Source organism: Mytilus galloprovincialis, chromosome 5 (genome assembly GCF_965363235.1).
Source record: "Mytilus galloprovincialis chromosome 5, xbMytGall1.hap1.1, whole genome shotgun sequence".
NCBI classification, from domain to species: domain Eukaryota; kingdom Metazoa; phylum Mollusca; class Bivalvia; order Mytilida; family Mytilidae; genus Mytilus; species Mytilus galloprovincialis.
The window spans coordinates 63551773-63564290 of NC_134842.1; positions in this window are offsets into that span (position 1 = coordinate 63551773).

The window sequence follows — 12518 nt, forward strand, 5'->3', positions numbered from 1 at the left end:
GTTGGGTATCTCCTTAAGTGCCGTTGGAGCATTCATTTGTTTCCTTGGATTTTGGGTTGAACTGGATTTGCAAATACTAAACCATACTTCTCATCTCAATAGAGGTATATTGAAAGGATCATTGCAAAATACACGATAAAAAATCACTTCAGAAAATGCATTAACCTTCGATATCTTCACTACAGACTTAATCATGTACAAGTAATAAACATTAAGGTAGCACAATACAAAAACAACTAAATTTTATAAAATTTCGTTTTCAGCTGTTACTTCTTAATATTCCAAAACCACAGAAGAAAAATTTATTTACATATCTTGCACTGTTAATGAGTTTTGATGATAACTAGTTTTATAAACAAATGCACATGTCTGACTGATACAAGATAAAAACATGTGGGCAGTACTTTGTGGTTAATCAATAGAATCATTTGATAGCTTTATGACCACTGACCAGCAATCAAAATAACAGTTATAAAAAAGAGGTGGATTAGGGATTTATGAAAAAAAATGAAGTTATTGAATTCCAAATAAAAATACATTTCTTTATTGGAGCTGCCAGGAGAAAAAAAAACAACTATTTGGAGATATAGAGGGAATCAAAATATAAATGTACAGATATTAAACAAAATTGTACAACAATTAATGTTTCTGATGTTTATACTAGAATATCTTAAGGAGAATGTTGAAATATGAATTCTTTTTGAAAGAAAATACAAATTGAATATTCCATAATGAAACTGCAAATACTAAAAAATGTACTTTGTGTAAAACACCATATTGTCATTGTATACAAATACAATTTTAGAAATCCCCCATATGGATCCTCTAGACTGACCAACTGATCATTTTGTGTACAAAGCATAACTTACTCTTTTTTTCTAACAATGCAAAAATCAAAACATATTATTTAATGTACTAAATGAATAAAAACCATATTGAAGAAAGTAATTGCAATGTGTAATTAAACTTCTGAGATCATAAATAGTAAAGGTTTATCATGGTGGGCGGAGTTTTGACCATATCTGTAGCAACTGACTTCCAGCAAGGTCACTAATGATATAACATCTCCCGCCAGATCTGATTTTTGTTGCATAGGGTGTGCATTTTCTTTTATGTATTATTTAGAATTGCTGAAATGGAATGCTTTCTTACTGGTCAAAACCTAATTGATTTATGATTAAAGGCCAATCCTGAAGTATCCCCATGGTACATGTGTGAATTATATTGAAGTTAATAGGTTACAAGTTGGAAAATTCTTATATATACAATTGTGACACATTCATTTTTGTCATGAAAATGTAGTTTTAAATGAAATTAGCACCTAGATGGATGCCCCTATATGCCTAATTTTCACACATGTTGTTCCTTGACCAGTTATCTTCAAAACTGTGTCTCAGATTGCCAAAAACAGGAACCTCAGGAAAATATTACCTAAGCTGTATTTGGCAAAACTTTAAGGAAATTTTGGTCCCCATTGCTCTTCAATCTTTATTTGGCTATTTTAACTACATGTATTTCTGATTCGAGCGTCACTGACGAGTTTTTATACGACCGCAAAATTTGAAAAATTTTTCGTCGTATATTGCTATCACGTTGGCGTCGTCGTCTGCGTCGTCGTCGTCGTCCGAATACTTTTAGTTTTCGCACTCTAACTTTAGTAAAAGTGAATGGAAATCTATGAAATTTTAACACAAGGTTTATGACCACAAAAGGAAAGTTGGTATTGATTTTGGGAGTTTTGGTCCCAACATTTTAGGAATTAGGGGCCAAAAAGGGCCCAAATAAGCATTTTCTTGGTTTTCGCACTATAACTTTAGTTTAAGTTAATAGAAATCTATGAAATTTTGACACAAGGTTTATGACCACAAAAGAACAGTTGGGATTGATTTTGGGAGTTTTGGTTTCAACAGTTTAGGAATTAGGGGCCAAAAAAGGGCCCAAATAAGCATTATTCTTGGTTTTCGCACAATAACTTTAGTTTAAGTAAATAGAAATCAATGAAATTTAAACACAATGTTAATGACTACAAAAGGAAGGTTGGTATTGATTTTGGGAGTTTAGGTCCCAACAGTTTAGGAATTAGGGGCCAAAAAGGGACCCAAATAAGCATTTTTCTTGGTTTTCGCATCATAACGTTAGTATAAGTAAATAGAAATCTATGAAATTTAAACACAAGGTTTATGACCATAAAAGGAAGGTTGGTATTGATTTTGGGAGTTTTGGTCCCAACAGAATAAGGGGCCCAAAGGGTCCAAAATTAAACTTTGTTTGATTTCATCAAAATTGAATAATTGGGGTTCTTTGATATGCCGAATCTAACTGTCATGACTGTGTATGTAGATTCTTAACTTTTGGTCCCGTTTTCAAATTGGTCTACATTAAGGTCCAAAGGGTCCAAAATTAAACTTAGTTTGATTTTGACAAAAAATGAATCAGTTAGGTTCTTTGATATGCTGAATCTAAAAATGTACTTAGATTCTTGATTATTGGCCCAGTTTTCAAGTTGGTCCAAATCAGGGTCCAAAATTAAACTTTGTTTGATTTCATCAAAAATTGAATAAATGGGGTTCTTTGATATACCAAATCTAACTGTGTATGTAGATTCTTCATTTTTGGTCTTGTTTTCAAATTGGTCTACACTAAAGTCCAAAGGGTCCAAAATTAAACTTAGTCTGATTTTAACAAAAATTGAAATCTTGGGGTTCTTTGATATGCTGAATCCAAAAATGTACTTAGATTTTTTATTATGGGCCCAGTTTTCAAGTTGGTCCAAATCAGGATCTAAAATTATTATATTAAGTATTGTGCAATAGCAAGTCTTTTCAATTGCACAGTATTGCGCAATGGCAAGAAATATATAATTGCACAATATTGTGAATTAGCAAATTGTTTTTTAATTAGAGTTATCTTTCTTTGTCCAGAATAGTAAGCAAGAAATATCTAATTGCAAAATATTGTGCAATAGCAAGATTTTTTTTTAATTGGAGTTATCTTTCTTTGTCCAGAATCAACTTAAAATCTTTGTTATATACAATATACAATGTATATTCACTTTTTACTACCAACTGATAAATTCAAATAATCTTTACCATTCAGTGATAACAAGCAGTTTTTTTACATCTTAATATTTTATGATGTATTTAAATGAGTAGTTATTGTTGCAAACTCCATTAGAAATTTTAATTGAGATTAGTTTTGGAATAAGGGAAAGGGGGATGTGATTAAAAAAATTGGGTTCAATTTTTCTCATTTGAAATTTCATAAATAAAAAAGAAAATTTCTTCAAACATTTTTTTGAGAGGATTAATATTCAACAGCATAGTGAATTGCTCTAAGAGAAAACAAAAATTTTAAGTTCATTAGAACACATTCATTCTGTGTCAGAAACCTATGCTGTGTCAACTATTTAATCACAATCCAAATTTAGAGCTGAATCCAGCTTGAATGTTGTGTCCATACTTGCCCCAACCGTTCAGGGTTCAACCTCTGCGGTCGTATAAAGCTACGCCCTGCGGAGCATCTGGTTTGTAGACGAAATGTGCGTATGGCACAAATATCAAATTTCAACCTGTTAGCTATGATGAGTATAACTTTTAATTGATGGTTTTATGGATTATTACGCCTAGGTTCTTTATTATAAAGATAAGTTGCGAGACGCAGGAACTATCCTTTCTATATCAGTGTTGAGCGTCGTTAAGGATTCCGTGGATATCAAGATGATTTTACAATACTACTACAGAGTATGTGCTCTAGGATCTTGCATGTGACAACAGTCAAGGAAACTGTACGTTTAAGAGCTACTGGCATTTGATCTATATCATTTCTTGAAAATTGAATCCCAATCTTGTCGTATAGTGCCTTGATAGATTTATGCTTGAAATAAAGAGGTAAATGTTGCTGACAGGTACAGTGCAACCTTTATATGAAGTCTTGTTGGGATCTCCTCTGGACCAGCTGGTTTGTTGATATTCAAGTTTTTAGCAATTTTTGTACACTATTTTTAAATTACATGTGTATTTTGTTCATTGTTGGATGTGTCCCTTATTAGGAATGGTACTAATATCCTCACTGGTGTTGAATTCTGAGGAAAATTGACCGTTCAGAATATTTCAGAGTAAGCGAGGCCATCAGTATCTTTGAGAGGTGAAACTCCAACAAATTCACATTTCTTACTTTTAATAAATCCCAGAATCTTTTAGGATTTGCTGATTAATGATGCAGTCTCTATAAGTATTCCTACATTCTTTCTGAGTTGTGCTTTAAGTCGATACTTTTTGTTAAGGTGATACTTTCTGTTGGTCTTGTTGTTCCTTTTTAAATATCCTCTTTTTCTGTCCTGTTAATTTGTTGATTTTCTGGTTTATCAAAGGTTGATTGAATGTTGAGGATGACACTTTCGGTGGTACTATTTCTTCAAGTATGGTAAGTAAGTTGATTTTAATAAATTTCCACATTACAGCTATATTTGTCCAGGTTCAATTTCTCTTAAAAGTTAGCATTCAATTTCCAAGCATTTCAGCCTTTTCAACTTGTTTTATAGCCCATGCCTTTTCCAAATAAATATTTTTCTGTTTACATGTTTGTTGATTTAAGCTGTTATATCAGTGTCGACGTATACGATGTCATGGTCGCCAATGCCTGGTAATGGTTCGCATCGATTCACTAATGAAGGCCGCTTTGTTCGAAATAGGTCTAACATGATTGTGTTTTTTTCTTGCGGGAAAAGTGACTTTCTGATCTAGGTGATTGTCTTGTATTAAGTCAAGGAAAGTACTGTGTATTCGCATTGGATTTTGATGGTCAATGATAGATTATGTTTTCCAACATATATTGAGCAGATTTATATCTCCCCCAAGCCAAAGTACTGATGATCTGTTCTTTCTAATGAAGTTGGTGGTCTGTATATACTATCAATGATGATCGATTTGTTGTCATGAAGTGATATTTTAATAAATATCGACTTAGTGTCATTTTCGATGTCTACAAACACACTGATGTAGTTTGATTTTACTGCTACGAGAACTCCCCCATATCTGTTTGATCTATCCTTCCTGTATACAGTGTACACGTCAGTGAAGATATCAGAGCTACCAATTTTACTACGTAGTCAAGTTTCTGTTCCTATCATTATATTTGAATTTGCAGAGTCTAATAAGTTACAAAGTTCTTCTTTTTTGCTTTTAATACTTTTTTGAAAATTGACAGCAATATAAAAAAGAAGATGTGGTATGATTGCCAATGAGACAACTCTCAACAAAAGACCAAAGTGACACAGAAATTAACAACTATAGGTCACCGTACGGCCTTCAACAATGAGCAAAGCCCATACCGCATAGTAAAAGGCCTCGAAATGACAAATGTAAAACAATTAAAACGAGAAAACTAACGGCCAAATTTATGTACTAAAAATGAACGAAAAAAACAAATATGTAACACACCAACAAAGACAACCATTGAATTACAGGCTCCTGACCTGAGACAGGCACATACATACAGAATGTGGCGGGGTAAACCATGTTAGTGGGACCCTTCCTAACATGGGACAGTGGTGTAACAATACAACATAAGAACGAACTATAAAAATCAGTTGAAAAAGGCTTAACTCATCAGATGGATACAAATAGAAATACGACTTAGAGTGGACGTGGCCGGGTACTTGTATATCCCAACAACAAAACAGCAGTAAGTACAAATCTGAGAGTAATCGCAGTTACTGACAGCTAGTTCAAATCCACTAACAACTAATAAAAAAATCATGCATCTAAGACTAAAATGTGTTCTTAGGTTTGTGGTAGTTGTTCGTATCTGCGGTGTTCATTTTGCTTTTTGTGGAGAGGATGTGAATACTGGTGGACCTGGACTCACAGTTACATTTGAGTTGGATAAACACCAAGTTATGGAGTGAGATACCTTTATATATAAGCCAAAACAACTCATCTCTCAATTTTTTAAACATATTGGTAAACAAATCATTATGTTCCAACATACTATTACAAAATATATGTTTGAAACCGAATTTGAAAAATATCTATGCTCGCTTACGAATGAGTAGTAGCGGTTTCAATTTCCAATTATCTACGAATAATAAAAGATTTCTCTTATTTTCATTGTCGTGTTGTAGAATTTCCATTTTCTTAAGCCTATACTATTTATACTAAAATACCGGTAATTAAAGCGTTATTTCCTTTTCTTGCTGCTTTTCCACGATGTGTTGATATCATTACTTTGGTTTCTGGGTCATATCTTTTAACTGATGAAGAAAATAGAATTGGTTTCGCATAGGTCCATAAATACATATTTACAATAAAGGTTCAAATCATACCATAAAAGCTTCAATTGCATGCTTTACTTGAATTGCATCCTGTTTATTTCCAGTAGATTGTATATTTTCTTTTTCTCACTCCACAAATTACAATATAATTAATCAATTTATTTGTCTTTATTTTTCTCTTTCTCTCTCAATATACTCAAATTGACAGTGTTTGCCCCAAGAAGTAAACTAAACAATGTTGCTGTTCTTGTTTGGTTAGACTTTATAGTGTCGTATAATGAACACGATTTATTTTTTAAATAATTGCCTCTATCCTTATAATCACCAAAAAATTTGTTTAAACAGATGAGGCAGTGGTTGGTCTATTTGTTGGCAAATATTCTGATATTTTTGACTTATGAAGAAATGTTAAGATTTTTAAATAAAATTTTGTCTCCGAATAATGGCATCTTTCATTTCGTTGCCTGTGTTTTTGTTATATATTATGTTTCATCGCCATATGTAGATGTGCAAATAATCTTTTAATGTGACAGGATCAAGTCCTTCGAATTTATTTTACACTAGAGTCCTTTTCAGAAAGTATTTCAATATAGAACTTAATATCTACATACGGGAATAATTTCACGATTTAACACAAAACCAATTGTTAAAGAGATAGAATATTCAAACTCACACTTATAATTCTTAACCGATGAATTATTATTATTATAACGTTATTGGATACAAAATGCTGAAAAGGGCAAATTTGAGAAAAAGAAAAAAAACACGAGAACTAAGATGTAAATATCATTATCACAAAATAGATTTGTCGTATTTCAAATTAGTAATTTCTTAATGTTTTTTTTTTTTTAATTTTACTGTACACGTTATCTGCTTAACAACTTACATTAAGTACACAGTCATGTATAAATATCATGAAAAAGTCGATGTTAAAAGTGAAATTAGTAAAAACAGCAAGGAATTGTATATTTTTTTTTCAAAAAAATTGTTTGATATGATGGCTAAACAGTACTGTAAATTGATATAATAATAACGAAGAGCTGCTCTGTACCGGTTATACAATATATAACGTTCCCTTCAAAGATGTGAGAGTTTAGTTTAACAAACGAATATTTCCTTAAATGTTGTCATGATATAATACATCGGATATCCACCCATGAACAAAAATGTATTGTTTGATTACAAAATATTTCTGGAGAGAGAAAAAAATACAGCTTTACTCTTCACAAGAGAAGAATGACCAGTGTCATATCATTTCTTTTAATATTAAACACAAAAGATAGTACGTGTGTCATTTATTACTTTGCAGCATGTTTATGCCCGCGTCACACTGTCCCGATTTTTTATATACGATGGACACCCGAATGCGAAAATTGTAAGCGTACGAAGTTGGTCCCGATCTCGTTAAAATACCAAAAAGTGACCGAAGCAAGTACGATGAATAGCGAAGTCTAAACGATGGTGCCGAAATTATATACGATAGCAAAAGATGGACATACGAAGGTTAACCGAAGACGGGTATTTAAGCTTCATGTCTCAGCCGAAGCCTACACGATGGATTACGATGATGGCCCGATGGCCATACGATGTCTAAAAGACGTCTTGTACAGCTTACGGTGCATTTAAATTATATGCCGATATACAAATATAGTGTCCATATTTGTCCCCAATATGTTACATACGAGGGGATGCCACGCTCGGCATTGCCTTGTTTGAACTGTAAAATGTGTGCACTAGTCTGAATAATCACCTATAATAATGCCCATGTTTACTGATCTATCTTAAAGGTAAGGTAATGGGTTCGTTGACCCCTTTTATTCAAAAAGGTCTCTTTCCAGGAGAATATCATAATAATGTAGAAAAAAGGACGGATGTGGGGAAAGTAACAAATGCGGCAAAATATGACATATAGAAAACAATACCTTTGGGATATCTAGCCCATGGATTATACGGTTTGAAATTAACAGTAATAAATTTCTATTGACTGATTTTGTCTCTGGGAAGGTTGTCCTCTGTAAAATTTGTTAAGCATAGACAATTAAATTACTTTGCGATGATACCTACATTTGGTAATCTAGTATACATCTTATATGATAAGAGTCGAGAAAAGTAATAATCAAACAATGTCGGTAACAAATATACTGATGTTTTTAGGTGTCAGACCACCAATTACTCCCTCCAATTTAGAACGTAAAAGTAGCCCTACTCTGACACAAAATAGTGTTTTTGATGTCCTTGTTTACTTTAACTTACCAACAAATTTGCAGAAATGAAACTTTTGGTGAAAGAGAATTATCTCTAGACCATCTTGAGCCAAAATTTACTTGTGTATGAGTTTGCATTAAAAATTGAGGATTAATGCGCTCCATAGTATACTAATTTTAGATTTCCAGAAAACCAGGGGTTGTTTTTAAAGTACCTCTGTTCGAAGGTCAGTTATTCTGTTAAAAGGCTTTGAAGGTATGGTGAAAATTGGCATGTAAGAAGCTGATACATTTACAATTCAGGATATACCTGGTTTCTATGAAGTTAAAAAGCTGTGAAAATTGCAAACTTTGGTTGAACAGACAGGGAGTTTTAATTGGTGGTTTGACACCTTTACTCCAGAAATTTATTCGACTAGCAACATTTCAAACCAATTTTCAACAAAATCATTATAAAGTCTGCGGTACACGTTGTTTTCTATTTTAGGAGAAATTAAAACCATTATATGAAAGTTTTGTTTTTATTTCAACTTATTTATATTTCTATTTTTTTTGAAATTTTGGACCCTCAATGCTCTTTAACTTTGAACTTGTTTGGCTTTATAAATATTTTGATATGAGCATTACTGGTGAGTCTTATGTAGACGAAACGCTCGTCTGGCGTACTAAATTATAATCCTGGTACCTTTGATAACTATTTTTCCCAGAACGTTTTCCCGTGAAGTTATAATTAATCGCATACTGTAAAACATCGAAAAGGTCTAGTTTTCATGCTCCGGAAGGGTAAGCATTTCCTGCACCGTACACGGCACCCGTCGTGTTATTTTTTGTTCAGTTCGGTAATGATGGAAGGTTATTATGACTGAGGAAGAATATCAGATATGATTTCTGACACACTTTTGTCATAAGGGCTAATCAGCTCATAATGGCGACCGTAAAATTTCTTGAGTGATGACCTTAATTTGATTGATTCATAGCCCTGTCTTAGCAACTTTTGAGAAAGCAGTATTCCTCGATCAACAAAATCAACGTACTTTGAGCTAGCTTTAGGGTAACGTATCAACTGAGACACATATACTCCATATGCTGGTGCCACTGGGATCTTGCTACACAGAAATGGAAAGTTTACTATAGGAAAATTTAAATCATCGCGTTTGTCATAAATTTTATAATAAATATGAACTTTCAGACAAATGATGCCGCAAACCTACAAAGGGCGTCAACAGTGACCAATTATATAGTTCCCAAAAGTGTTTGAATATAAAATATCAGGTTGATAATCGGAATTTAAAACACATGGAAAAATCAGATGACATTATTTGCTGTAGCATTAATGAAGACTGTGTGTTATACCAAATATGTTTATAAATTATTCATTCATGGCTCAATTTTTGTTTAAATGTCTTCAGCAAACAAATAAATAAAATGTTAAAAGATATTCATCTCTGTGTGTATTTTAACCTGAATTGTGGTGGTGTATTTGTGTTTGTGCAGTTGACAAAAAGCATCTGGTTTATTTTTTTTTAAATCAACATTTCTCCATTTACGTTGGCAAATAAAAGAAATATTTGTCTTACATTCTGTAAAAAAGATTAGCGACCCACTTATTGTTTGAACTCTTATTTCAAGATAAACGCAAATTCAAAAATGTATACCAATAAAACCAGTATTCAAATTTTTGAGTGCAAACGTCGAGACTCGACTACTTTCACAACTTTCACAAGGGTGTATACGGTTGTTTTTGGAAGGTTCTTTTGGCAGTTACAGTTAAACTCGAAATTTTAAGAACTGTAAAGCCCAAATTCAGATTTTATTGCTCAAGATGTGTATTTTGATAATTGATATCACTTCAGTGATGCTCCGTGTCAAATATGGTAGTGTTCAAATGTTCCTGACGTCATATTGACATCACAAGTTCCCTTTCTACACTAAATAGTTGAGAGAATACATCAAGTTTTTTCTTTTATCAATATATTAAGTCTGCAATTTTAGGGAACAAAAAGTGGCTCTTTTGTCACGGACGTTTTTTTTAGTTCATCATACTGTCCATTATGATAAGAGAGTGTATTACACCCAATAGAGTATCAGCAAAATGCTATTGTCTATATAATATTTAGAAATTCAATAATGACAGGACAGTGTACCACATCCAAAACATTGGAATCATGTACAGAAAAAACATTGAAAGCTAACACTTAAAAAATCCAATCAACCTGAATTATGAATGTTAGAAACCAAAAATAAATCAGATAAAAGATAACAAAAAATCTGTTCTTGTCAGGTTTAAATGAAATGGTAAATAAAAGCAACAGTAGTATATGGTTGTTCGAAAGTCCTAAATCGTTTGAGATAATTTAATCCGGGTTACAAACTAAAACCAAGGGAAACGCTTCAACAATAAGAGGAAAACAACGAAACAACAGAAACACTGAAGTAAAAAAACCAACAACAAAAAAACGACAATACAACACACACAAAAAACGAACTATAAGATAACAACTGCCATTTTCCTGACTTTGTACAGGACATTTTAAGAAAAGATGCTCCATCCTCCGAATGGCAGTACTTAAGAAATAATTGATGCCAGCTATACTTTATTGTAGTTTTAACATGGGTAGGCATTATATTCGTGATTATTTTTGCCAGAGCGATAGCGAGGGCTAAAATAACACGAATATAATGCCTACCCATGTTAAAACTAAAATAAAGTATAGCTGGCATCAATTATTTCGATTCTGATTAGGACAATTACGGTAATTTCTATGTTCGCTGTGTATAAGTGTACGATCTTCGTGTAGGCTCTTCCATCAACCTCGCTGTCGATTTTTATCCAACTAGTTCAAACCAGTTTAATTTCGCAAAGTTGTAGGTTTCTAAAATTCAAAATTGAAACAGAAATTAACAAATTAATTTATCAGCCTAACTAAAACAATATTTGAGTCACAATATAACAGAAAATTTATATTACAACAGTCTTTTCCTTTGAGGTCAATTTCTGACACGCACATTTTCAAGTCAGTTGTCAATGGCGGTGGACGCACAAGGAGAATCGGGTAGGTCTTTATTTTACTAAATTAATCGTAAATATTTCGCCGGTTAATAGTGTAGCATTGGTAAATATGTTTATATTTGATAGAGGATTCCTTGATAAAGTTGTGCTGACATTTGAGACTTGGAAGGAGGTGCCCTTTGACAGAGATCCATTTATACTTGCGGTGGCTACACCTTGTAAAGTTGATCAAAGGGCACGCCTTTGTGCATCTGACGATTTCAAATGCTGTATTACATGATGATTAAAATTAATACTGGGTGACAATCTTGTTGCATTTGTAAAATGGATTGGAAACCTTGGTGGTATATTGGTAATTACGCCTATTTTTTTTTTTATAGGAGAATGGGGTTCGATTCCCTGCTAGGGTCAATCCATTTTATCAGAAATATATGAAACAATTTTGTCATTTCAGTACAACAGTAATAATACATTTTTTGTAACCTATACTTGATTTTATATTTTATCATCGGAACATATGTTTCAATGAAATTATTCTATACAATGACATGCCTTTTTGAAAGGAGAGATGAAACGTGTTTTTTAGAAGAGGGAGGGGTTTTGAAGTTAGAACAGCCAACATGAACGATGCGGTATCTAGGTCAAATATGTCAATTACGAATTGTAACACATTGTTGTCATTGTAAAAGTATAAGTAACAAAATGTGTATCATTTTAGTGTTTGAAAGTGGTTTAATTTAAGGAAATACATTAAATGCATATCAATTTGACGAAATTCATTTTTCTGCCGTAGTCAATATACGCATGTGCAAACTAATTTTATTGGATAATAAAGTATGGTTTCTTTACAAAGCTTAAGAAGCACGTCATATTAGAATAGTGAATAAGATGAATGCTACTACAGATAAACTACTTATCTTAAATAACATACATCATGATACTCAGAAACTGTGAAAAACAAAATTTAACTGTGAATAAACCAATAGATATATAAGAAAGACATCGTTATTGCTTACATCAACCCTCTTTTATG